The 25,683-nt window shown below is 43.8% G+C and overlaps 1 protein-coding gene across 2 annotated transcripts in view; it reads right to left on the bottom strand.

Moving 5' to 3' along the window:
* MAML2 (mastermind like transcriptional coactivator 2) overlaps positions 1-25,683 on the bottom strand; it is a 167,364-nt gene that overhangs the window by 61,395 nt on the left and 80,286 nt on the right. The gene's annotated exons all lie outside the window — the stretch shown is intronic.

Raw genomic sequence — 25,683 nt, 5'->3', positions numbered from 1 at the left:
CGCCGCTCAGGGGTGGGGGCCACTGGGGTGGACATTAGGTTCCCCCTCCCCTTATTAGTATTTAGGGCCCCCACCCGCCACTCAGGGGTGGGGGCCAGGGGGGAGGACAATAGGTCCCCTCCATAATTTTACTTTAGGGGCCCCACCCGCCGCTCAGGAGTGGGGGCCGTGGGGGGCACTATTTTTTTTTTTTAAACAGTGAGCAGTCACAGGCTGCTCACTGTTTACTAGACATGCCCCTACTCGCGGTATAGCGATTGGGGGCAAAATGTACTAATACTAAGTAATTTTTACTTAGTATTAGTACATTTGGCTGAAAGACCAACTTAGGTCTTTCAGCCTTTTGGTAGATAACTCCCTAATACCGTGGGAATTAGGGAGTTATCTACCAAGCGGCTGCAAGAGAAGTACCGAGGTGCCGAAGTCCCGAAGTTCCGAAATGCCGAAGTTGCCGAATTTCCAAAGTTGCCGAATTGCCGAAGTCCCGAAGTTACGAAGTGCCGAAGTTCAGAAGTTGCCGAAGTTCCAAAGTCTTGAAGTCCCGAATTGCGAAAATCCCGAATTTTGGAATGCCGAACCGAGCCAAAACATTTCCCCATGCATATGCCTAGTGAATTGTATCAGTTTCGAGTGCATGGTTTTGAAATGGGATTGTGGTACCCTTAGGGGAAGGTGTCTAAATAAATATTGTAGTTTCGGTATAATGGATATTTTGATTGCTATTATACGCTCTGTCCATGTTAGGAATAGGTGGCCCCAGTTACGTAAAATGGTTGTGCAGTCGTTCCAAACCCTGGAGTAATTAGTTGGAAACATGTCAGAGGCGTTTCTACTAAATGTTAGACCCTGGTATTTTAAGTCGTTTCTCTGCCAAAGTGGTAATCTTTGCATAGGTTTGCTAATCTTTGTGGGTCTAGGCGGAAAAATAATTTTTGATGTCTGTGTAGACTGTAGATGGAGTCTGTGGCGAAACCAGCTTCGCCACTGTGAACTGGAGAGGCCTGGCTGCTAGCCTCCTGCCCGCTGACTATGGCCCCTGGACATATTGCACTTTAAAGACTATATTTGGGCATGTACTAATTTATATTGCTGCTACTGGCCCTTTAAAATCAGCAATGGACATTTTGGGACTACTGTCCCTTTAAGACTGTGGAGCGTAGTACAGTAATCCTGCCTTTAATACTTTCATGTAATGTATTATGTGTCCTCTGGGTGGCCGCCATTCGGGAAACAACCACGTGGCGGCGGCCATCTTAAACTACCGAACAGCGGTGTTTTGCCGTCGAGCGTCTGGAACTAAAATCGGACACTCGACTAGGCAAACACCGCTGAGACCTCCAGACTTCCAGGATTTCGTATAGAAACTACCGAATGACCCGCCGTTCGGTAGAAAGAACCCCTCAAACAAGGGAATTCATTCAAACCCTCTCCAGGCTCTATAACACAGGCAATTCGCCTGTTTTCATTCCCTTGTTTGTGACCGACCGCAGGGCCAAAATGCATGGAACTGTTTTCGGATACTTTACCCATGCGGTCGGTCAAAACTTTGCCTGCTCATAACTCCCGAACCCCTGGTCCGATCTGGGTGATTTTTGAGTATGTTGCTCACCCAGATCAGGGCTATCAGGGGATACCTGTTTTAGGGGTGTATCATATGTATTTGGGGTACATCCAAGAATTGGGGAAAAGTGTGTACTGTATAATTGGATTAAGTGTTAATCTAAGGGGAGGAAATGTGTGGGAGGTACATCCATGTGATTGGTTAATTTCATCCTCCCCCTGGGAGTGTCCTGTATGTACTTGTTTGTAATAAAAGCCAGACTGGGTGTCCCAGTCTTAATTCCTGCTTAACCCTCAAAATGAAGTGTCGTCTCGTTCTTGGGGGGGATTGGATTGTAAGCTGACTGCCAAGAGTGTAAGCCGATTGTATGCTTTTCTTGTTCAGCTGTTCCAGTTCGGAGTGTTATTTCGTATCCAGATCGGGAGTGTGATGTTCTGCAGTAGCTGTGCCTGTCATTAGAAAAGGGGATTATCGCCTAAACGGATTTTTCCCCTTTTATGCTGAAACGGTCCGTTACAATTGGTGGCAGCGGTGGGATCGTTCCTACAACCAGAGGGACAGCTACAGACAACACCATTTCTGGATTACAAATTGAGGGCAACGCTAGTATCCGTACAGCGACCCTATCTACAAAGGAACTCAGAAAATGGAGGAGGAGTTTCAAGTTAGATTGGACGATTACCTCCCGGAATCTGGAGAAGTCCCAGAGGAGAACATGTTGATGTACAGACAGTCTGTCAGAGCCGAATTGTGGGACGAAGCCCTAGAGGAAGTACAGTATTCACGAGGGGATCAGCGCCGCAGCAGAAGGCAGCGAATTCTGGCTAGAATGGCAGAGCGGATGCCCCTCCTGAGAAAACAGACCACAGAAAAGTGGGTGACTAGACTCGAGATTCTAGTATACGCAGAACTGGTGCTCGACGACGCATACCAGGCGCTACAGTGGTACGCGGCTCAGTGTGTCCCCAGGATGGCAGAGTATGAGTTCCCAGAAGGCGGAGATTACACTGGCCCCGGTCTATTTTGGGATAATAGTGGTGACGAGGACTTTGGGGAAGATACCGACTATCGTTTTTGGGACCTGTACGGCATCCGAGAGAACATGCTGGGTCTCTTTGGCGCTATTGACCTCGAGGCAGACCTACGATATTTAGTTACCCAGGAATGGAACCTGGAGGGGGATTACCTGCGACTCATCAATGAGGCCTGGGAAGAGACAACCGGCCCTCCCGCCCAACAGCAACCAGCAGTACCCGAGGTGGCAGAGTTCCTAGACTGGTCCTGTGAGCAACCCCAGGGAGATGAAGGTGTCGTCCTTCCTCCCCAGCGGCAGGCTGAGTTACAGGGGGCAGCGGTTGTTGTTCCTGCCCCCCAGCAGCAAAGTGAGATGCCAAGAAGGCAGTGTGAAGTGAAGGGAGAGGAGAGCAGCGTACTCCCTCCCCAGCGGCAATGTGTGCCCCAGGGAGCTGATGGTGTCGTCCATCCTCCCCAGCAGCCGTGTGTGTCCAAAGGAGCCGAAGGTGCAGTCCTTCCTCCCCAGCGGCAGGCTGAGTTACAGGGGGCAGAGGTTGTTGTTCCTGCCCCCCAGCAGCAAAGTGAGATGCCAAGACGGCAGTGTGAAGCGAAGGGAGAGGAGAGCAGCGTCCTCCCTCCCCAGCGGCAGTGTGTGCCCCAGGGAGCTGATGGTGTCGTCCATCCTCCCCAGCGGCAGTGTGTCCTGCAGGGAGCAGAGACAGTCAGTCTCGCACCCCAGCAGCCGGACAAGAGAATGAAAGGGGAGACAGCTGGTCCCCCTTTCCACCAGCAGAGAGAGTGGCAGGGAGAGGAGCCTGCTAAACCCCCTCCCCAGCGGCAGTTTACCGTCCAGAGAGAGGAGCTTGTTACACCCTCTCTCCAGCGGCAGCCTAACTCACCAAGGGGAGATGTTAAGCCCCACAACTGTGCAGATGGGACCGTAGTCTCTGCCCTTACAGCACAAGGGATAGGGATGGTCGGTCCTGTTCCCCAGCCTCAGTGTGATGGATCCAAAGGGGAGACAGTCGGTCTCCCCCTCCGGCAGTCGAGATGCGCACCTAAAGGGGAGACAGCCAGTCCCCAGCAACCAGACGCCCACCAGACTACTCCCGTGGTAGTGCTGGCAACAGGACAGAGTACCGCTGGTCTCTGCCCCCTCAGCAACCCACCAAGGCAACCTACCCGTCTCCCACCCAGCAGTGGTGAAACACCAGAACTTGGACAAAATCCTTCCTCACCCAGATGTAGTAACCGGTTAGTGTGGGTGGGCTGCTCTGTTATTTCTGTTTTGTGGGTGGGTTGCTGGACTAACCAGGGCACTGACCGGCAGAAAGTCAGGTACCCTGTTAGTCTAATTGGCCAAGGGGAGAAATGTGGCGAAACCAGCTTCGCCACTGTGAACTGGAGAGGCCTGGCTGCTAGCCTCCTGCCCGCTGACTATGGCCCCTGGACATATTGCACTTTAAAGACTATATTTGGGCATGTACTAATTTATATTGCTGCTACTGGCCCTTTAAAATCAGCAATGGACATTTTGGGACTACTGTCCCTTTAAGACTGTGGAGCGTAATACAGTAATCCTGCCTTTAATACTTTCATGTAATGTATTATGTGTCCTCTGGGTGGCCGCCATTCGGGAAACAACCACGTGGCGGCGGCCATCTTAAACTACCGAACAGCGGTGTTTTGCCGTCGAGCGTCTGGAACTAAAATCGGACACTCGACTAGGCAAACACCGCTGAGACCTCCAGACTTCCAGGATTTCGTATAGAAACTACCGAATGACCCGCCGTTCGGTAGAAAGAACCCCTCAAACAAGGGAATTCATTCAAACCCTCTCCAGGCTCTATAACACAGGCAATTCGCCTGTTTTCATTCCCTTGTTTGTGACCGACCGCAGGGCCAAAATGCATGGAACTGTTTTCGGATACTTTACCCATGCGGTCGGTCAAAACTTTGCCTGCTCATAACTCCCGAACCCCTGGTCCGATCTGGGTGATTTTTGAGTATGTTGCTCACCCAGATCAGGGCTATCAGGGGATACCTGTTTTAGGGGTGTATCATATGTATTTGGGGTACATCCAAGAATTGGGGAAAAGTGTGTACTGTATAATTGGATTAAGTGTTAATCTAAGGGGAGGAAATGTGTGGGAGGTACATCCATGTGATTGGTTAATTTCATCCTCCCCCTGGGAGTGTCCTGTATGTACTTGTTTGTAATAAAAGCCAGACTGGGTGTCCCAGTCTTCAGTTCCTGCGTAACCCTCAAAATGAAGTGTCGTCTCGTTCTTGGGGGGGATTGGATTGTAAGCTGACTGCCAAGAGTGTAAGCCGATTGTATGCTTTTCTTGTTCAGCAGTTCCAGTTCGGAGTGTTATTTCGTATCCAGATCGGGAGTGTGATGTTCTGCAGTAGCTGTGCCTGTCATTAGAAAAGGGGATTATCGCCTAAACGGATTTTTCCCCTTTTATGCTGAAACGGTCCGTTACAGAGTCAATTACTTTTTTTTATCATGCAGTAGAAGTGGGTTGACCACGTAATGTGGACAATGTCTGATTGTTTCTCATGGAGTTAAATTTGGTGATATGAGAAAATAGTTAATGCAGGGCTAAGAGTTGTGGGGTTGGGAGCAAAAAGTAAAATCCAAGGTTGAGCTTTCCATATGTGTAGCAGGTTATGAGTATTTAGAGACTGTGCAAAGAGGACATTGGTCCCCGATTGCCGTGGTCTCCTTCCATCTGGGAGTCTCTGGTCCATTATCTTAAACTGGAATGGTGGGGGCATACACTGAGCAGAAGGAGTAGGTTTGCGTTCCTATCTTTACGGATAGGATTATGAATCTTCGTTAAGGATCTGTAAACATTGAACTGTCTGACATGGGGCAAGAGGTCTTCTCCACAATGGCTACAACTTATGATTTGGTGTCAGGGGAATTTGCTAGAAAGAAGTATATTTAGTGAGGTAGCTGGTGAGGTAGCTCAGTTGGCAAATTCCCTAACTACAAAGCCTCTTCAAAATGCCACAGGTCACAGGTTCAAATCCTGGCAGTGAGGTCAATAAAATGAGTACCATCAATTGGGTAATAATAACATCCATTACTGTTCAGCTGACAATTTGTTTAATTCCAAGAGCGTGCGCTGAAAACCATTTTGAATCTCACTGGGAGAAAGGCACTATATAAATACTAGTTATTATAGTGTTTGTTAGTTAGGGGGGAGTGTCTGGATGCCGTAAAATGGGTTTCTTGTATTAATAATATGTCTATGAACCCAACGTAAAATTACATGTCTTTTGGTTGGGACATTGAGGCCCCTAGCATTAATGGAGACACATTTGAGGTCAAGTGGCATTGCTGAGTAGAAGGTTTATGTGTGGTGTTGGATTAATTGTGATATTAAAGGAACACTATAGGTTTAGGAACACAAACATGTATTACTGAGCCTATAGTATATAAAAAAATAAAAGTTAGCCCCCTGCCGGCCCCTCATAACCTCCTTAAAAAGGTATAAAACAGACTCTATTTTCCCAGTGCCACGCTAGTCCGCCAGTGCTGGCTCTGCCCCAGATCCGCCTCAATGTCTGACATCATCAAAACTGACAGTCTCTGCCAATCCAATGCTTTTCCTACGTAGATATCTGATTGAAGTTCATACTCATAAAGAACTTTTCAAATGTCACTGATATAGAATGGTTTAAACTATTGGTGCACATACCATGTAAAAACAAATCTAGAGAGATGTAGAGTGTGGAAATGTTTAATCCACTTGGGCCTTTTAACCCCTTAAGGACACATGATATGTGTGACATGTCATGATTCCCTTTTATTCCAGAAGTTTGGTCCTTAAGGGGTTAATTAGAATTATAATTAAAATTATTTATATAGATAACATATTCTGAAGCGCCGTGCAATAGGTAAACTTAAACAGTTAATCCTACAAAGCATGTTTCACATTACGGGAACAGTAAGACCCTGCCAACATTAACATGCAATCTAAAAGGATGAGGGAGAAATACGCAGAGTGAAACGAGGGAGGAAGATTGTATAAGGAGTTAATAGGCAAGTGGATATGTTTCTCTAAACAAGTGTCTTTTTAAGGATATTTTGAAGGACTGCCGAGTCTGGGAGAGTCGAATGTGGCATGGGAGATCATTCCATAAGGAAGGGGCATCCCCTGTAAAAGTCCTGCAGGTGTGAGTCTGGGGTGCGGGTACAAGAAAGAGACCGTAACAGGTCATGGGTAGAGTATTATGGACTGCGTAGGAGCTATTTACTAAAGTGAGAGATACTATAGGCACCAAAACAACTTTAACTTAATGAATCAGTTTTGGTGTATAGATCATGCCCCATGTTGTGTCATGGCTCAATTATCTGCCATTTAGGAGTTAAATCAATTTCATTTCTGTTTATGCAGCCATGGCCACACCTCCATTGACCGTGACTCACACAGCCTGCATGAAAAAAAGTAAATGGAGAATGATTTAGCTCAGTGGTTCCCAAACGTTTTAGGTTCAAGGCACCCTTAATATTTCTATATTTTTCCAAGGCGCTTCGAGTTAAAACAATTTTCTAGGTTGTATATATGTACAGCGCAGCGGCATATACTGGGCCCCTGTTCGACAGAAATGTTTGCCGTTCAGGCGCAGATCCAGAACCTAATCTTGGGAGTGGCACTGGTAGATTATTTAAAGAAACAATCCAGGCACAATAACCACTACTGCACTTTGTAGTGGTTATGGTGCCAGTAGTGCCGTAGTGCCTTTCCAGAGTAAGTAGTCAGACTGTTTAAGAACAGATTGACAACTTACCTTGGATCTGCCGGGATAGGGGCTGTAGTAGGGAATAGGGGCAGTAGTGTGTCTGTGGGGTGCAATATGTGTGTGTGTGAGTGGTAGAGTGTGTGTGTGTGTGTGTTTGAGAGGTGCAATGTGTTTGTGTGTATGTGTGAGGGGTGCAGTGTGTGTGTGTGTGTGGGGTGCATTGTGTTTGTGAAGGATGTACTGTGAGTGTGAAGGATGCATTATGTGTGTGTGAGGGGTGTAGTGTGCGTGTATGTCTGGAAGTTTGTGCTTGAGGGGTACAGCGTGTGAGAGCTACATCGTGTGATGGGTACAATTTGTGTGTATCGAGGGGCAGTGTGTGTGTATGGGGGGAATGTGTGTGTATGGGGGGGGCAGTGTGTGTGTGTATGGGGGCAGTGTGTGTGTTTATTGAGGTGCAGTGTGTGTGTATGGGGGCAGTGTGTCTGTATGGAGGGTAGTGTGTGTGTATGAGAGGCAATGTGGGGGCAATGTGTGTGTATGGGTGCAGTGTGTCTGTGTATCAGGGGGTAATTGTGTGTATAGGGGGCGTTATTGTGGTTCTGTGGGGATAGGAGGGCAGATGAATATATACTTTAATTTATTTTTTTATTACATTTTTAAAATAATTTCTCCCATATCCCCCCTCCCTGCCTACCTTTGCCTGGGAGAGGGGACCGTACAAGTCAATCCCTGGTGGTTCGGTGGAGAAGCCCTGGTGGTCCAAGTGGTGAGAGCAAACTCTAGCAGCTCCAGATCTGTGATCTGTCCTCCGGTCCTGCAGAGCCGGCAGGGAGAGGGAGGCACTATGATCATAGCACCAGGGAAATATCTTGCGGTGGCCCTGTGTGCCTATCGCGGCGCCCTGTACACAGTTTGGGAACGACTGATTTAGCTAATTGCGTATTATGTGAATGAAATAAAGATTAACTCAGCCAACAAGTAGTCATGGTGAGTTGAAAAAATAACAACAGCTTTTCAAATTATTTCATATTTTTGTAACATTTTTTTTTTTCAGAATATTAAAATACAGTGGTACCTCGGTTTACAAATGCCTCGGTTAACATCATTTTTGGTTTACAAATGAAAATCCATGGAAAATAATGCCTTGGTTTACACATTTTTTCGTCGAGTGTGGAGGTGTTGAAGGTGTTGGAGTGGGTTTTGCATCGAGTTTTGGAGCCATTCTGGAAATTTTTTGCAGCGGTTTTGGTACTTTTTGAAACTTTTTTGGTGCATTTCTCAAGCTGTGGAAAGGTAGGGAGCTGAGCTTCTTCGTTTGCATGCCTTTTACAGTGTGTTCTGCATTGTGGGTTGGTTTCCATGCCAGCTCATTTTTACTTTTTTCTGACCTCTGGAACGGATTAATTGGTTTTCAATGCATTCCTATGGGAAACCACATTTCGGTTTACGAATTTTTTGCAATACAAAACATCCCGGAGAACGCGTTACATTTGTAAACCGAGGTACCAATATATTAAAAAAAAAACATATCATACATAAAAATATATCAATATATAGAAAAATAATAAAATATTACAACATTTAAAAATTTCTCAAATATTGAATATAAATATATCCAGAAATGTGAAATCATTTGCAAAGCTTGACAAAAAATATTAAATAGCCTCTAGTTAGACTGAATTGTAATTATTCTCCCCTCTCCCCAACGCTATTTTTACCTACCCGTATTTTTCGCTCCATAAGACGCACTTTTTTTCCCCTCAAAAGTGAGGGGAAATGTCTGTGCGTCTTATGGAGCGAATATGAAGCTTTACTTACCTGTCTTGTAGCGTTGGCCGGCAGCACAGGGCGCACCGCAGTACTGGAACTTCAATTTCATGTTCCGGTTTCCGGCGGGACTGAAAGGAAGTGCGCACTCAGCTCAGTGTGCACACTTCCTTTCAGTCCCGCCGGAAACCGGAACCTGAAATTTAAGTTCCAGTACCGCGGTGCGCCCTGTGCTGTCGAGAAACGCTACAAGACAGGTAAGTAATTATGGGACAAGGGGAGGGGAACAGTATGGGAGAGGAGAATATGGGAGAGAAGAGAAGACTATGGGGAGGGGAGGGGGGATGAAGACTATGGGGAGGGGAGGGGGGATGAAGACTATGGGGTGGGGAGGGGGGATGAAGACTATGGGGAGGGGAGGGGGGATGAAGACTATGGGGAGGGGAGGGGTGGATGAAGACTATGGGGAGGGGGGATGAAGACTATGGGGAGGGGGCATGAAGACTATGGGGAGGGGGGGTGAAGACTATGGGGAGGGGGGATGAAGACTATGGGGAGGGGATGGATGAAGACTATGGGGAGGGGGGATGAAGACTATGGGGAGGGGGGGATGAAGACTATGGGGAGGGGGGGATGAAGACTATGGGGAGGGGGGTGGATGAAGACTATGGGGAGGGGGGGTGAAGACTATGGGAGGGGGGGACACTATGGGACAGGGGAGAAAAAAATATTCTGAACAAACTGTTCCATAGTAAGAAACACTATGGGACAGTTTGTTCAGAATATATTGTTTTCTGGGTTTCTTCCTCTAAAAACTAGGTGCGTCTTATGGTGAGGTGCGTCTTATGGAGCGAAAAATACGGTATATTGGTTTAGTCAATTGACCCCCTATGGCAACATGCTAATATCACAAGGTATCCATAACAAGGAAAATAAAATCATTTATTATTGTATAGCCAAAGTAAGTATATATTCTATACGTTTACAAAAATTATTAGACATTTAAAAAAAAATATTACATTTAAATACTGAATGTATAGAAACATAGAAACATAGAATGTGACGGCAGATAAGAACCATTTCGCCCATCTAGTCTGCCCAGTTTTCTAAATACTTTCATTAGTCCTTGGCCTTATCTTATAGTTAGGATAGCCTTATGCCTATCCCACGCATGCTTAAACTCCTTTACTGTGTTAACCTCTACCACTTCAGCTGGAAGGCTATTCCATGCATCCACTACCCTCTAAGTAAAGTAATACTTCCTGATATTATTTTTAAACCTTTGTCCCTCTAATTTAAGACTATGTCCTCTTGTTGTGGTAGTTTTTCTTCTTTTAAATATAGTCTCCTCCTTTACTGTGTTGATTCCCTTTATGTATTTAAAGGTTTCTATCATATCCCCCCGTCTCGTCTTTCCTCCAAGCTATACATGTTAAGTTCCTTTAACCTTTCCTGGTAAGTTTTATCCTGCAATCCATGAACCAGTTTAGTAGTCCTTCTTTGAACTCTCTCTAAAGTATCAATATCCTTCTGGAGATACGGTCTCCAGTACTGCGTACAATACTCCAAGTGAGGTCTCACCAGTGTTCTGTACAATGGCATGAGCACTTCCCTCTTTCTACTGCTAATACCTCTCCCTATACATCCAAGCATTCTGCTAACATTTCCTGCTGCTCTATTACATTGTCTGCCTACCTTTAAGTCATCAGAAATAATCACCCCTAAATCCCTTTCCTCAGATGTTGAGGTTAAGACTCTATCACATATTCTGTACTCATTTCTAGGTTCCGTATAGCATGAAAATAATTATTTTTAGCAATTTAAATTTAATTAATGTTACTTCATTTACTGTAAGGGAACTACATACACCCAGTAAAATAACAAGGCACAGAGTCCAAGTACAGTGTGATCCAGCTCTCCGCTACACAAGGACACGCCATATGTTCATTTTATGTTTTAATCGATGTATATGACCATCACCACCGGTCTATTGATAAACACAAAACACTGGACGGACAGCGTCCTCCAGGGACAGAACTCAACATCTTGCCGTCAATTCTACCGATTTGTGCAGGAAGCTTTAGAGCTGTTTAATATTTAAAGAGTAATGTCTAATGTTTTAACATTCTAATGTCTAATGTGTGTGTGTGTTTTCTGCAGCCTAATCTATGCTGTCAGCGGATATGCACAGGAGCCAATGGAAAAGATTTGCTTATACTGCTGTTAATACAATTATGCCACTGGCGATTAGCTTAGAGTTTCCTTCTACACATTTCACGCTTCTTCGGAAAAATACCCAGCCATCTAAACACGGTAGGTTTGCATGGAAGCCGAAGTTATTCACTAAAAGCAATTAAAAGTAGATCCATTGTGTCTTTTATTCTTAAATACAATTGTGGGAAATTAAAAAAAAACATACAGGTTGCATTAAAAGAAAACTTGACAGTATTAATGGTTTATGATTTTTGTGCGTCACTAACACTAATTAGACATGATTGTCACTAACTGTATCAGGGCAAATCTCACTTACTGCTTGTTTTCTATTGCAAGGGCTATTTAATAAAGGGAGAAATGCTGGGAATTGAAATTGAATTTTGATTTTAAATATTGATTTTAAATATAAGGCTAAAATAGCCAGACAATTACAATCATTGATAAAGTGCTAACATATTCCACAGCGCTGTACAATAGGTAAATCAAGACAAACAATTCTAACAAAACAGTATAAACACATTACTATACACATACTCATTCAGACAGTATAAACACAACACACACTGCTATACACAGTGTACACACAATGACAGAATACAACACAAACACACTGAGACACAGTATACACACTGACACAAGACAAAGACACACAGTATTACGCGGTGATCAAAATATAATGTTGCTTCTTAACAAATAAATGGTTAGATCCTACCTTGAATATGTGGTGCAGTTTTGGGCACCAGTTTTAAAGACGGATAACACGGAACCTAGAAAAGTGCAGAGGCTAGCAACAAAACTAACAAGGGGGATGGAAAATATACATTATGAAGAAAGGCTAGCAAAGCTGTATTTGTTTTCTTCAGAAAAAAGTAACCCCAGAGGGGATATGATAGCACAGCACAAATATATATAAGGTCAGTAACCGCTATGTGCTGTGTTCATTAGCAGGAATATACAACAGTCAGGAGGTCACCCATTGAGATGGGAAGAAATGTGTTTTTGCTTACAGCAGAGAAAAGGACTCTTTACAGTAAGAACAAAGAATAAAGATGTACAATGCTGGAATTCTAGAGATGTTGCATTATCATAGCTCTATAGATATTTTTAAAAAGGCATGGATTTGTTTTAAAGAAACAGAATATTTAAGGACATCATTAATATATATGGGAACAGGTTGTTGATCCAAGGAGAAATCTAATTGCCATTATGGAGTCAAAAAGGATTTTTGTCTTTAGTTTTTTTGCCATCTTTTGGATTAACAGTAAAAGAAATGGTTTTGCAGGTTCAAAACACTGCTTTTTGGTTGCTTTTTCAGTTTCATTAAATACATTTTTAAAAAGTTGTTAGGGAGTAAAATAAAGGGTAAATAGGACTCAATGTTTTGTCTTGCTACAGAACAAACTTCCATCAATATATGTAAATCGATGTAATGATCAGACTACAACCTTGGGTATATGTTCTAATGCTCTGTTTAAGCCACCTGACTGCATGCTAGTGTGTAGATGCCATTTCTCTCAAAAATAAACACAGCAACATATTTTCATTGATTGAAAAAAAAACGAAATCTTCACTATATCTTTTAGTTAATTTGCAGAATTTAATTTGAAACTCTTTGTTAAAATGTGGAGATGATAACCAACCCATTTAAGACATTTTTTCTTTGTGGTTTTTGAGCGAGACACTACTGAACTGGTTACCATGCTCAAACCTTGTAGAGCTGCAAGAAAATATAATTTGCCTTTTTGATCTGATCCCTTTTTATTTGTAGGCTTAATTTTCAGTATTTCATGTATCAATGTATCATGGATATATCTCAACATATGTTCTACTTTGGGGATTATTCACTAAACAGTGACATGTATGCGACAAGGTGGAGAAATTAAAATCCCAGTTGAGTAACAGGCGTTATACACATTAACCCAAACCTACATATAGGGAAATTGGCCCTTCATATTGCATAAATAATAAGGAAAATGGACAATTCACATTAGCTCACCCGAGGGTCATCAATTGGAAGCCACCACTGACACATAAATGACAATTTAATTGTTATAGCTAGGTATGTAAAAGTTAGAGTTTGTACTAAAATTATTTTAAAATTCTTTATGTGGTCTTTTGTTTTTCATTTACATGCTGTGCCAGAAAAAGCCTGGCATAGTATGTAAATGAGTTAACTCTAACATTGCTGGTACAAGTGTGGAAGACAATGCCAAGTGCACAAGTTCGTGCACAGCATTTATTTGTGATATGCACTACATTATATGCCCCAGTAAATGCGGATATCGTTTTTACTTTGTTCAATCACTTCTCTGGAATTCGCATTTCCACTTTAAAATTAATACACGTAGCAGAATCTCTGGACAGACAAATTGTGGTTTTCCGGCTGCTGTGGAACAAAATTCCTGATGTGTTTAGTCAGTCATTGGCTGTTTGTCATTGGCTGGCTCAGCAAAATGGGAATTGCAGTCCAGAGTAGCACCATGTCCGTAAAACATCCAAAGGAGTCGGTCAAATCTACTGGAACATGCTGGAATTATTACATATTATCCAGCTCTCGCTCAGTGTGTACGTAGAGCTCTGCAGCAGTTTGCAAACTGTATCTGACAGGTCAGAATAATTGCTTCCTGTGATGGCTAAGAGTTCAGCGAATGCTTAGAGGAAAATATGTTACAAAACCATAGCCAGCGTTTGAACCACTAACAGTAAAAGTTGAAAACAATATACACTCTGTAGTGCAGCTCAGCAAATGGCAACATGTGTTAAACACATTGTTTTATAAGAAACATTGAAACGTAAAAACAATTGGTTACACCGATGTTACCTCATATCTGTTTCTTCCTTCACCAAAAAACTCTCACAGAAAAGGGGTGAAAAGAAGAAAAATAGTCCAATACCCATAAAAAGGCATTATTAAATAGAGTTGTGAACACATTTGATTGTACAACTGCCTTCTGAATGAATTATTAATATATTACACGTCATGTCGGGACTGGATACAGAACATCACTAGGTACACTGATGCTCTCTCTACACTCTGAGCTGGGAATAAATACAGAGATATTTTTTTTTTACGTGATAACGTTGGACACAGATTGTACGCAGTAACATATTCCCATGTTGGTACTATACAATAGAAATATGCAAAGATTTCGTTCGTCCATTACTGAATTGATCCATCTATCGCCGTTTATGTTCGCTTTATGGTTCGTAGCTTGAATTTCTAGAATTTCGATTTCTTTCTCCACGCAAACCAGGTCATCTAACAATGAATCATGAATAAATAGGTCTTGCTATGGACCAGATAACTAAGCAAATGAGAACAGTGATGGATGAATTGATTCATTAACAGACAAATCCAATGTTTGTACATCTAATAGGAATAATGTTTGCACCTGTCTGTGTACACAGATTGTTACTAATATATTCTACTGGTTCTGCACACAGCATGCCACTAATATATTTATTCTTGTTGCAGTGGTATACACAGAGTGTCCACAAGCATATCCACAAGCAAGCAGCCAGAAAGACTCTTCAAATTAGGAGTTTCTCATTTGGCCTTAGTTTCTGAATTTGTATCATAAACCCTGGCCCAGCGGAGCTGTATGTGACATGTAGTTTAGGCCCTTCAGCAGTCTGAACCATCTGTAGAGGTGCAGACTTATAGCTACAGTATTTGCTGCAGTTATTTGCAAGGAGGAAGTCGCAAAGGTCTCTTAGAATCACAATCTAAGCACTGAGCGTAAATCGATATGGTGTTTGGAGCTTCCCTGTAAAGGATAGATTTAGGTACATTTTTACAGCACAAATTACCACAAAAACATTCTATACAGCTGCATTGTATTTGGCTCGTTACACATCCACACAAACAATTATTCTTGTGGACACCTGTATAGGCCTCGATTTAATATTTTTGGGATACGCTTTTCAAAGGATTTAATAGTTTAAACAATATTTTAATATTTCTATATTTTTTTATACATTGATATAATTATTCATATGTGCTATATATTTTGATATTTACATTTTTTGGAAAAATTATAAAATCATTTGCAAAGCTTATCCAAAAATATTAAATCCAGGCCATCACCGGCTAGTCATGTTCCTCTTTACAGAGTGAACGGTGGTTCACTGCAACAAAATGTGTAAACTGTGACCAGTTTTGTGGACCCAGGACATACTTGAATACGAGAGAAATCTCAATGTGTCCTTCCTGGTAAAATATTTTATGAATATTTTATGAATAAATAATTATAGGAAGATAAGCGATAGAAGCAGATTTTAAATGAACTGTAATTTGAGAAACATATAAGCAAACTGTATGGGTGAACACAAGGGACAAAATTGAAGCATTTCATTTTTAAGAAACTGGGGAAATCCATAAATAAAATGTGTCTGACACAGTTGGCAAATATTTTTACATATTAGAAGACATTCCAAAATGTACAGCCCATTCTAGAATCCTTCTTTAGTTTAGAAATCTGGAATGTGTCAGCTTCTTTGTCAGTTCATTCAATGTTAAAGGAACACGATAGTGTTAGGAATGCAAACCTCAGTTCCTAACGCTATAGTGTATATCTCTGCCTTTAGTTTCAAATCTCCTCCCAAAAAGTTTTATCGTGCTCCAAGATCCAGTCCCTGCAGCCGCTTGAGTAGGCCCCCCTTAACGTCAAGTCGACTCTTCTTGTAGTCCTCACAGAGGAACATTAGGGACAAAATGTACATGGGTGGCCAGCCTGCCCTACTCTAATTAAATTGAATTTATGATGATGTTTTTAGAGCAGAAGCCCATTTAATAGCTGTCAGAAAGATATCCACTAGAGGTGCATTTAACCCTACAATGTAACCATTGCTGTATTTACTAAATGGCAATATTCTACATTGCAAGGTTAAAGGACCACTATAGGCACCCAGACCAATTCAGCTCAATGAAGTGGTCTGGGTGCCAGATCCAGCTAGGGTTAACTCTGCCTGCTGTAAACATAGCAGTTTCAGAAAAAACTGCTATGTTTACATTACGGTTAATCCAGCCTCTAGTGGCTGTCTCATTGACAGCCGCTAGAGGCGCTTCCGCGATTTTCACTGTGAAAATCACAGTGAGAAGACACTGCCGTTCAAAGGAAAGCATTGAGAAATGCTTTCCTATGGACTGATTGAATGCGCGCGCGGCTCTTGCCGCGCATGCGCATTCAGCTCTGACGTCGGAAGAGGGAGGAGAGTGCCCAGCGCCGAGGGAGCCTGGCGCTTTCGAATGGTAAGAATTTAACCCCTTCCTCCCCCTTCAGCCCGGCGGGAGTGGGACCCTGAAGGTGTGTGTGGGGGGGGGGGGGGGGACGGGGAACAAGTTTGTTTTCATGGCACTATAGTGGTCCTTTAACCCCTTAAGGACATGTGTGACATGTCATGATTCCCTTTTATTCCAGAAGTTTGGTCCTTAAGAGGTTAAACCTAAAGGACCACTGTACCCAAACCACTTCATTGAGATGAAGTGGTTTGTGTGCCTTTAGTGGTCCTTTAAGCTATTTATTTACTGTGGCTTTGTGCACAGCATGAATGACTGAAATACAAAGACACTTTAACCCCTTAAGGACACATGACATGTGTGACATGTCATGATTCCCTTTTATTCCAGAAGTTTGGTCCTTAAGGTGTTAAGGATGAAAAGCCAAAGGGCTTCCCATGTTAATATGCATGTAGAAAACAAAGAACAGTCCAGTTTTAAACATAAACACAGCAAATAATGCCGACTATCACCGCAGTGCCGATATGCTGTTTCTGTATGCATCATGCACGCAGTGTTACCTGTTTGATATAGTTACAAACTCTTTCATTGATCAACAAAATTGTATATACCTCTCGTCTCAAATACAAGAAACATGGAGAAAAAACATGAAAAAAGCCATTCTTTCCAAAGCGTTAGTAAGATGTAAGTAAATATTTTTTTCTGCATTCTTTAAAATGTTACCTTGATATACATTATTTTAGCTGAACTTAACCCTTTCCCACGGGACGCTATGTATCGCAAAATAAGGAAATATTTAATTGTATATCTAAATGTGTGTGGTTTTCCTCTACCTTTGATGCAGTATTGGTTTTCACTCTGTAGAGAAACATGTTTTTCAACCAGGGCTTGAATATAGTCCTTCTGTGGATCATCAATCCCAGTATTGACAATATAATCTAAAGGGCCAAAACAAATCCCTGACAGGCTTACTCCACCCAATAAAAACTGTATTTTAACAAAACTCTGTGTTTTCAGAGTAACCCTTGGAGTTCCGCTATCATTTAAAAAGCAAGGATATGATGAAGGTGGTGGAGTGGGAATGGGGAGGACTGACCTACAAGCTGAGCAAACGCACTCTCTGTGAGCTCACATTTCCTGTGCTGTTTCACCCGGGATATCGCTGGCTATTGTCCAGCAATCTACACTGAAGGGTGCCACCGATATCTGGGACACCCTAGCTGACATATTGGTACCTAACTTTCCACCTCAACCTCCGGGAGACCACTGGTTATCAGTGCAACCTACAAAGGCAGCCGATTTCCTCGGCTCGACACTTGCAGTGCAGTAACACAATCCTCCTACTCCCCACCCTGGACCGGCATGGGTTATCCCGCTCCTCACAGGACTGACTCTTTCACAGCTATACCAACATTTACCACCTACAATCCGCTCCTGATTGGCACTGTAACGCTTCTAAAGATGGCGGATAAGGATGTTCTGGAGACACAGGACCAGAGGCAGTCATGTGGAGATCAGTGCTACTTATATACTTATATAAGCAGAACCCCTACTATCTCCTGTTAACATAATGTGTCCCTAATACTAAATGAAATACTGATCCCACCAATCACAACTTCTGACAATATCATTAGCCTGTAAGATAAAACAGAATATATCTAGACCTATAGAGAAATATTTATCTAGACCTATAGAGAAACTTTTATTTGATTGGCATTTTATTATTTTATAAATGTGTATCTGTTTTGCCTGCCTGACCTCTTTATAAGGACGTTTTGGCCCCACATTGATGGAAGAAAACAGAATCATTTTGATGAGCCTTTTTACCACTACTATATTGTAAGTGTAACCATTAAAAGCTGTGATTTTACTTTTCAAACAGGGTTGCACTATGATATTTTTTATCTTTTGCATGCTTAATCCACCATCCTAATTTCGAGGAATCTGGGGATATCCATCAATTTGATGAGCTTGAAAACTACAGATATTCTGTAAGTGCGATATAAACTCAAGGGGACACCTATGGTTTAACATTAATCCCCTATGAGCGCTTTCTTTTATTTCTCTATAGGTCTAGATATATTCTGTTTTATCTTACATGTACTGTGAGGATTGAGAGGAATCCTTTTGTTATATCTGACCATAAAATGAAGTAACTATTCTTTTTATTCTTGTTTTACACTGCACCTGGGTGGTCTAAATTTGTATTTGAATATCATTAGCCTGTAGTACCGTGCCATAATAATGCAGTTATTATCATGTCAGTAGAGTTGAGCGGACACCTGAATATTCGGGTTCACCGAGTTCGGCCGAACTTGGTCAAAAAGTTCGAGTTCGGGCTCGAATTTGACCCGAACTTGACCCTGAACCCTGTGGGGTGATGCAACCCCTATTTGACTGTTTTCTTTCACATTACTTATCTCACTCACTATAATTCCTGTGCTCCCCTTTCCTACTTCAGATCTCAAAGTTTAGATAGATAAGATGGATATATTATTATTTTTAAATGTGCTCAACATAAGAGAAGAAAAAGTGAGGGAATGTGGTGACATTCTGTCATCAAATTAATATGGTGACCAGGGGTCATGTGACCAAACTCATGCATTCCTTTCTTACAGGGGGATAAGCTTTACCCTTTGATATGGTAATTGGGTAATTCAATACCTTTACAAGTCAGGAAAGAGATAACCACTTCCCCCTATCTCTATTTCTCTCTGTACCTTCTTGGCTGTGCTACAGAGCAGATGTGCAGATGCCATGTGCTATCTTGGGGAATCATGTTATACTCAGTTGCTTCCTTTTCTTCCTTGGTTGATGTGATGTTGAACTTGCAGCAGTGAGCCATTACTAGATGTGAAGGCCTAACCGTGGGTGAGATCAAACGTGTGGGGAAAGGGATTACTAGATAGATAGATAGATTTAAAAAGGGTTGTTGCTCCGTGGGTCTGGGCTGTGTGTTTGTGATACATTTATAGTATTGTGTTGCTGCCTTCTAATAAATACCTTTTAATGTAGACGAACCTTGTGTAATATATATATATTAATTTGTTGATACACCACAACTCAATGGGGACCCGAACTATTGGGGGAATAAAATGCCTCTAAAAAAGTCCTGGCTTGAGGGCTGCAAAAGGAAGTAAAATGGGGGTAAGAGTACGACAAGTGTCCTGCTGTCAGGGACCAGGAACCAGACAGAGACAGAAATAGATGCAAACACACCTTTATTAATAAATAACAAATAATAAACAAAAGCAAAGTCCAGGAATCAAGCAGGGGTCAGTCACCAGAGCGGGTAGTCAGACAAGCCAGGATCAGGAGCACGGAGAGCAGCGGAGTCAGGAACAAGGCCGGAGTCAGGAACCAGGATCAAACAGGAAACACAGGAACAAGGAGACTTCTGGGAAACAGGAAACCACGCAAGGGCAAGGAGGTTCTGGGCTTAGCTGCTTAAATAGGCAGAACTGATTAGCAGCAGGGTTGATTACTACTCACAGGTGAGTAACCGTGGCAACAAGCAGAAGCAGCTCAAGTAATTGCAGCTGCAAACTCAATCACTGAAACAGAAAGGTTTTGCTGTTTAAAACAGCAAAGAAACCCTGACAGTACCTCCCCCTCAACGATTCCCCCCATCTCTGTTGGTGGGTCCGGGCTTCATGGGGAAGCGGGCGTGATAGGAACGAAGGAGGGATGGTGCATGGACATCAGAGGCTGGAACCCAGGAGCGTTCCTCTGGACCGTATCCTTTCCAGTGCACCAAGTATTGGATCTGTCCTCTGAAGACCCGTGAGTCAATGATGCTGCGTATTTCATATTCCTCATGATTGTCAATCAGAACAGGACATGGACGTGGCACTGAGTTGGTGTAGCGATTACAAACCAACGGTTTCAAGAGGGAAACATGGAAAACATTTGAGATGCGCATGTTAGCAGGAAGGTCAAGTGCGTAAGCTACAGGGTTAACCCTTCGAAGTATACGAAATGGCCCAACGTATCGGGGTGCCAGTTTTTGTGAGGGAACACGGAGGCGTAGGTTGCGGGAAGACAGCCAGACCCTCTCTCCGACCTGATAGGTAGGTGCAGGAAGGCGTCTGCGGTCGGCCTGGAGTTTGTAGTTCTGCATTGCGTGTTGCAAAGAACTCTGAACCTGCACCCAAGTGGAACGGAGTTCCCTGAGATGTCCCTCCAATGCCGGTATCTCCTGTGGCAAGAACGTATCAGGCAACATGGACGGTTGAAACCCATAGTTTGCCAGGAACGGGGATAGCCGGGAGGAGGCATTAATCGCACTATTGTGGGCAAACTCCGCCCAGGGTAGCAGATCAGACCAGTTGTTCTGGTGGTCAGAAATGTAGCAACGCAGAAACTGTTCCAGTGTTTGGTTAGCTCGTTCCGCTGCACCATTGGATTGCGGGTGGTAGGCCGATGAGAAGGAAAGCTGAATTCCCATTTGCGTACAAAAAGCTCTCCAAAATCTGGACACGAACTGGCTACCCCTATCTGAGACTATCACTTTGGGTAACCCATGCAAACGAAAGATCTCCCGACCAAAAATTGTTGCAAGTTCCTGGGAAGTTGGTAGTTTTTTCAAGGGAATGCAATGCGACATCTTCGAGAATCGGTCAACAACCATGAGAACGACTGTATTGCCACGAGAGACCGGAAGATCTACGATAAAATCCATGGACAAGTGGGTCCAGGGTCGTTCACCATTAGGTATGGTTTGCAGGAGACCCACTGGAGGGCGTCGTGGGGTTTTGTTTTGAGCGCACACAGGACAGGCAGCTACAAAAGCGGTGACATCCGAACAGAGACTAGGCCACCAAAATTGCCGGGATACGGACCAGATTAACTGGTTTTTGCCTGGATGTCCAGCTGCTTTGGAGTCGTGGTATGTACTCAATAGTTTCGTACGGAGGTTAATAGGTACAAAACAACGGCCATTAGGTTTCTCTGGAGGAGCATTACTTTGTGCAGCCAGAATCTCCTCGCCTAGGGGTGAGGTGAGGTTAGTACGGATGGTTGCCAGTATATGGTCCGGAGGAATCACAGGAGTAGGGGATATCTCCTCTCTAGATGGAGGGGAGAACTGTCGAGACAAGGCATCAGCCTGGATGTTTTTTGTACCGGGCAAGTAAGAAACCACATAATTGAATCTTGATAGGAAGATAGCCCATCTAGCTTGCCGGGGGGAAAGTCGCTTAGCTTCAGAAAGATATGTTAGATTCTTGTGGTCTGTGAGTATGAGGATTGGCACTGAAGTACCCTCAAGAAGGTGCCTCCATTCTTTGAGAGCTAAAATTATGGCTAGAAGTTCTCTATCACCAATCTGGTAGTTGCATTCCGCCGGGTTCAATTTCCTCGAGAAATACCCGCACGGATGCCTGGAACTCTCTGGGTTAGGACGTTGAGACAGGAGGGCGCCCACTCCTGTCTCAGACGCATCGACCTCAAGAATGAATGGTAAGGCAGGGTTAGGGTGTGCCAGTATAGGGGCAGCAGCAAAGGCGACTTTGAGAGACTCAAAGGCAGTAATGGCCTCCTGTGACCAATGCTGTGGATCAGCATCTCTCCTGGTCATGTCCGTGAGAGGTTTAACCAAGGAAGAAAAGTTGCGTATGAACTTCCGATAATAATTGGCGAAGCCCAGAAACCGTTGTATAGAGCGAAGACCCGTAGGTCGAGGCCATTTAAGTACAGCCGAAAGTTTCTCCGGATCCATAGAGAATCCAGTATCTGAGATAACATATCCCAAGAATGTAACCTGTTTGCAGTGAAACTCACATTTCTCCAATTTGCAGAACAGACTATTTTCTCTAAGTCTCTGTAGAACACGAGAAACGTCTGCGTGATGGTTCTCGAGAGATGTGGAATGGATCAGAATATCATCAAGATAAACCACCACACATTGCTGCAGCATATCTCGCAGGACGTCATTTATAAATTCTTGGAAAACCGCCGGAGCATTGCAAAGACCAAAGGGCATTACTAGGTATTCATAATGGCCGCTCCTGGTGTTAAATGCGGTTTTCCATTCGTGGTCCTCTTTTATCCGGACGAGATTATATGCCCCTCTCAGATCAAGTTTGGTGAAGACCGTTGCTCCCTTGAGGCGGTCAAATAATTCCGTGATTAATGGAATGGGGTAGGCATTCTTAATAGTAATGCGATTGAGACCCCTATAGTCGATACAGGGTCTCAACTCGCCATCTTTTTTCTTTACAAAGAAAAAGCCGGCCCCGGCAGGAGAAGATGACTTCCGAATAAAACCCTTAGACAGTGCATCGGTAACATACTCCTCCATGGCTCGATTTTCTGCTACAGACAGTGGGTAAATCCGGCCCCGGGGAGGATTGGTACCCGGTTGGAGTTCGATACCACAGTCATATGGACGGTGTGGTGGCAGAACGCTGGCTTGACCCTTGTCAAATACATCTTGGAATTCTTGGTACTCAGCGGGTAAGGAAGAGGCAGAACATGCGCCCAAAACGTTGACCGGTTTCTGGAGACAGGACAATGTGCATTGCTGGGACCAAGATAATATCTCAGCTTTGCGCCAATCAATTGTGGGGTTATGCTTCTGTAACCAAGGGTATCCCAAAACAACCTGGTAATATGGAGAGGAAATGACCTGGAATTGGGTCGTCTCATGATGTAGAGCCCCTACAGCCAGAGATATGGGCACGGTTTCTTGGGTCACGTGGGTTGGCTGTATTGGTCTGCCATCGATGGCTTCGAAGGCTAGTGGGGAGTTGCGAGACTGTAAGGGTATAGAGTGCTTTGCTGCAAATGCACAATCTATAAACAAGCCTGCGGCCCCAGAATCAAGTAACGCCCGGGTTTCAATGGATGAATCAGACCAGGAGAGGATAACAGGCACCAAGGGTTTGTGCACACATATCTCTGGGTCTGCAGAAAGACCACCCAAGATCTGCCCCTGACAGTATCTTGGGTACGGACCCTTTGCCGGACGGATCGGGCAAAACTTTAACATGTGACCGTGGTGTCCGCAGTATAGGCACAGGCCCTCCCTCCTCCTAAAGGCTCTCTTCTCGGCCGAGAGGCGTGAGAAGCCTAACCGCCTTGGCTCCACACAGACAGAGGACTCAGGACCAGGAGGCAAGGGAGGTGAGGGAGGTTCGGGTGGGCAAGAAAAGCTCGGTGTCAAATTTACAAGAGGCCTCCGCAGGCGCTCCTTGGATGAGGATCTCTCTCGGAGTCTGATGTCAATGAGGGTGACAAATGATATCAGTTCCTCGAGATCTTTAGGTAATTCTCTGGCTGCAATCTCATTTTTAAACACATCGGAGAGACCTTGTGCAAAGGCAGCCACAAGAGTCTCGTTGTTCCAGCCACCCTCTGCTGCCATGGTACGGAATTCACTGGCATACTCGACAATAGTTTTTGTGCCCTGAGAATTAGACATGAGTAGTTCGGCAGTAGGGGTGGAGCGAGCTGGAATATCAAAAACCCTATTGAAGGATGCAACAAATTCAGGGTAATTGTAAATAATAGGCTTCTCCGCCTCCCAGAGAGGTTTTGCCCAAGCTAGGGCCTTTTCAGACAGCAAAGAAATCATGAAGTGAACTTTGTCACTGTCTGTAGGAAATGCCTGGGGCAGGGTTTCAAGGTATCCTTTAACCTGATTTATAAATTCTCTGCACTGTGCTGGGTCGCCCCCAAAATGCTGAGGGAGCGGGACAGACCCAGTCATTTCTCTAGCCGCTACAGGTTTGGAGGTTACAACCGGTGCTAGAACAGGAAGTGAGGCAGAGGCGGCCGCAATCGCAGGCTGGCCGGGTACTAGATCCAGATGGGCATACTGGTCCAAATGGTGGTTCTGCTGGTCCCACTGGGTAAGCAGGTTAGGTATAGGTGTCTTGCCTGTACCATCTGTATTCATGGCCCTTGCGTAATTTCAGGGACCAGGAACCAGACAGAGACAGAAATAGATGCAAACACACCTTTATTAATAAATAACAAATAATAAACAAAAGCAAAGTCCAGGAATCAAGCAGGGGTCAGTCACCAGAGCGGGTAGTCAGACAAGCCAGGATCAGGAGCACGGAGAGCAGCGGAGTCAGGAACAAGGCCGGAGTCAGGAACCAGGATCAAACAGGAAACACAGGAACAAGGAGACTTCTGGGAAACAGGAAACCACGCAAGGGCAAGGAGGTTCTGGGCTTAGCTGCTTAAATAGGCAGAACTGATTAGCAGCAGGGTTGATTACTACTCACAGGTGAGTAACCGTGGCAACAAGCAGAAGCAGCTCAAGTAATTGCAGCTGCAAACTCAATCACTGAAACAGAAAGGTTTTGCTGTTTAAAACAGCAAAGAAACCCTGACACCTGCAAACAAATGTGGATAGAGAAATAACTTAAAATAACATAAAATACATAAAATAAGCAGCCGCTTAGTAGATAACTCCCCATATCCCACGCTATTAGGGATCTATCTACCAAAAGGCTGAAAGACCTACATTGGTCTTTCAGCCACATTTACTAATACTAAGTAAAAATTACTTAGTATTAGTAAATTCAGCCCCTACTCGCTATACCGCGAGTAGGGGCATGTCTAGTAAACAGTGAGCAGCCAGCGGCTTGAAATCCACCAATCAGAGTGCTCTGTGTCATTTTACACAGCGTGGGAAAGTTCTTTGGAATTTTCCCACGCTGTGTAATTTGAATCATAACAACACTCTGATTGGTGTATTGAAAGTAACCAATCAGATAGTTATGAGTCAAATTACACAGCATGGGAAAATTCCAAAGAACTTTCCCACGCTGTGCAAAATGACACAGAGCAGTCTGATTGGCTGGATTTCAAGCTAACCAATCAGAGTGCTCTGTGTAATTTTACACAGTGTGGGAAAATTCCAAAGAACTTTCCCACGCTGTGCAAAAGGACACAGAACACTCTAAATTGGCTGGATTTCAAGCTAACCAATCAGAGTGCTCTGTGTCATTTTACACAGCGTGGGAAAATTCTTAGTTTTTTTGGCAAATCATTTTAAAGTGATATGACAAAAAAAAACAACTAACATCTCTGTGGGACCAAAATCTACCCCTTCTGTCACTGACATGATGATAAAAAAGCCCCACCACATTTCCCATGTTGAACCTATGTCGGT

The sequence above is a fragment of the Pelobates fuscus genome, chromosome 1 (genome assembly GCF_036172605.1).
Source record: "Pelobates fuscus isolate aPelFus1 chromosome 1, aPelFus1.pri, whole genome shotgun sequence".
NCBI lineage: Eukaryota > Metazoa > Chordata > Amphibia > Anura > Pelobatidae > Pelobates > Pelobates fuscus.
Note: the sequence above shows the minus strand (reverse complement) of the source record. Positions and strands in the feature narration are given on the sequence as shown.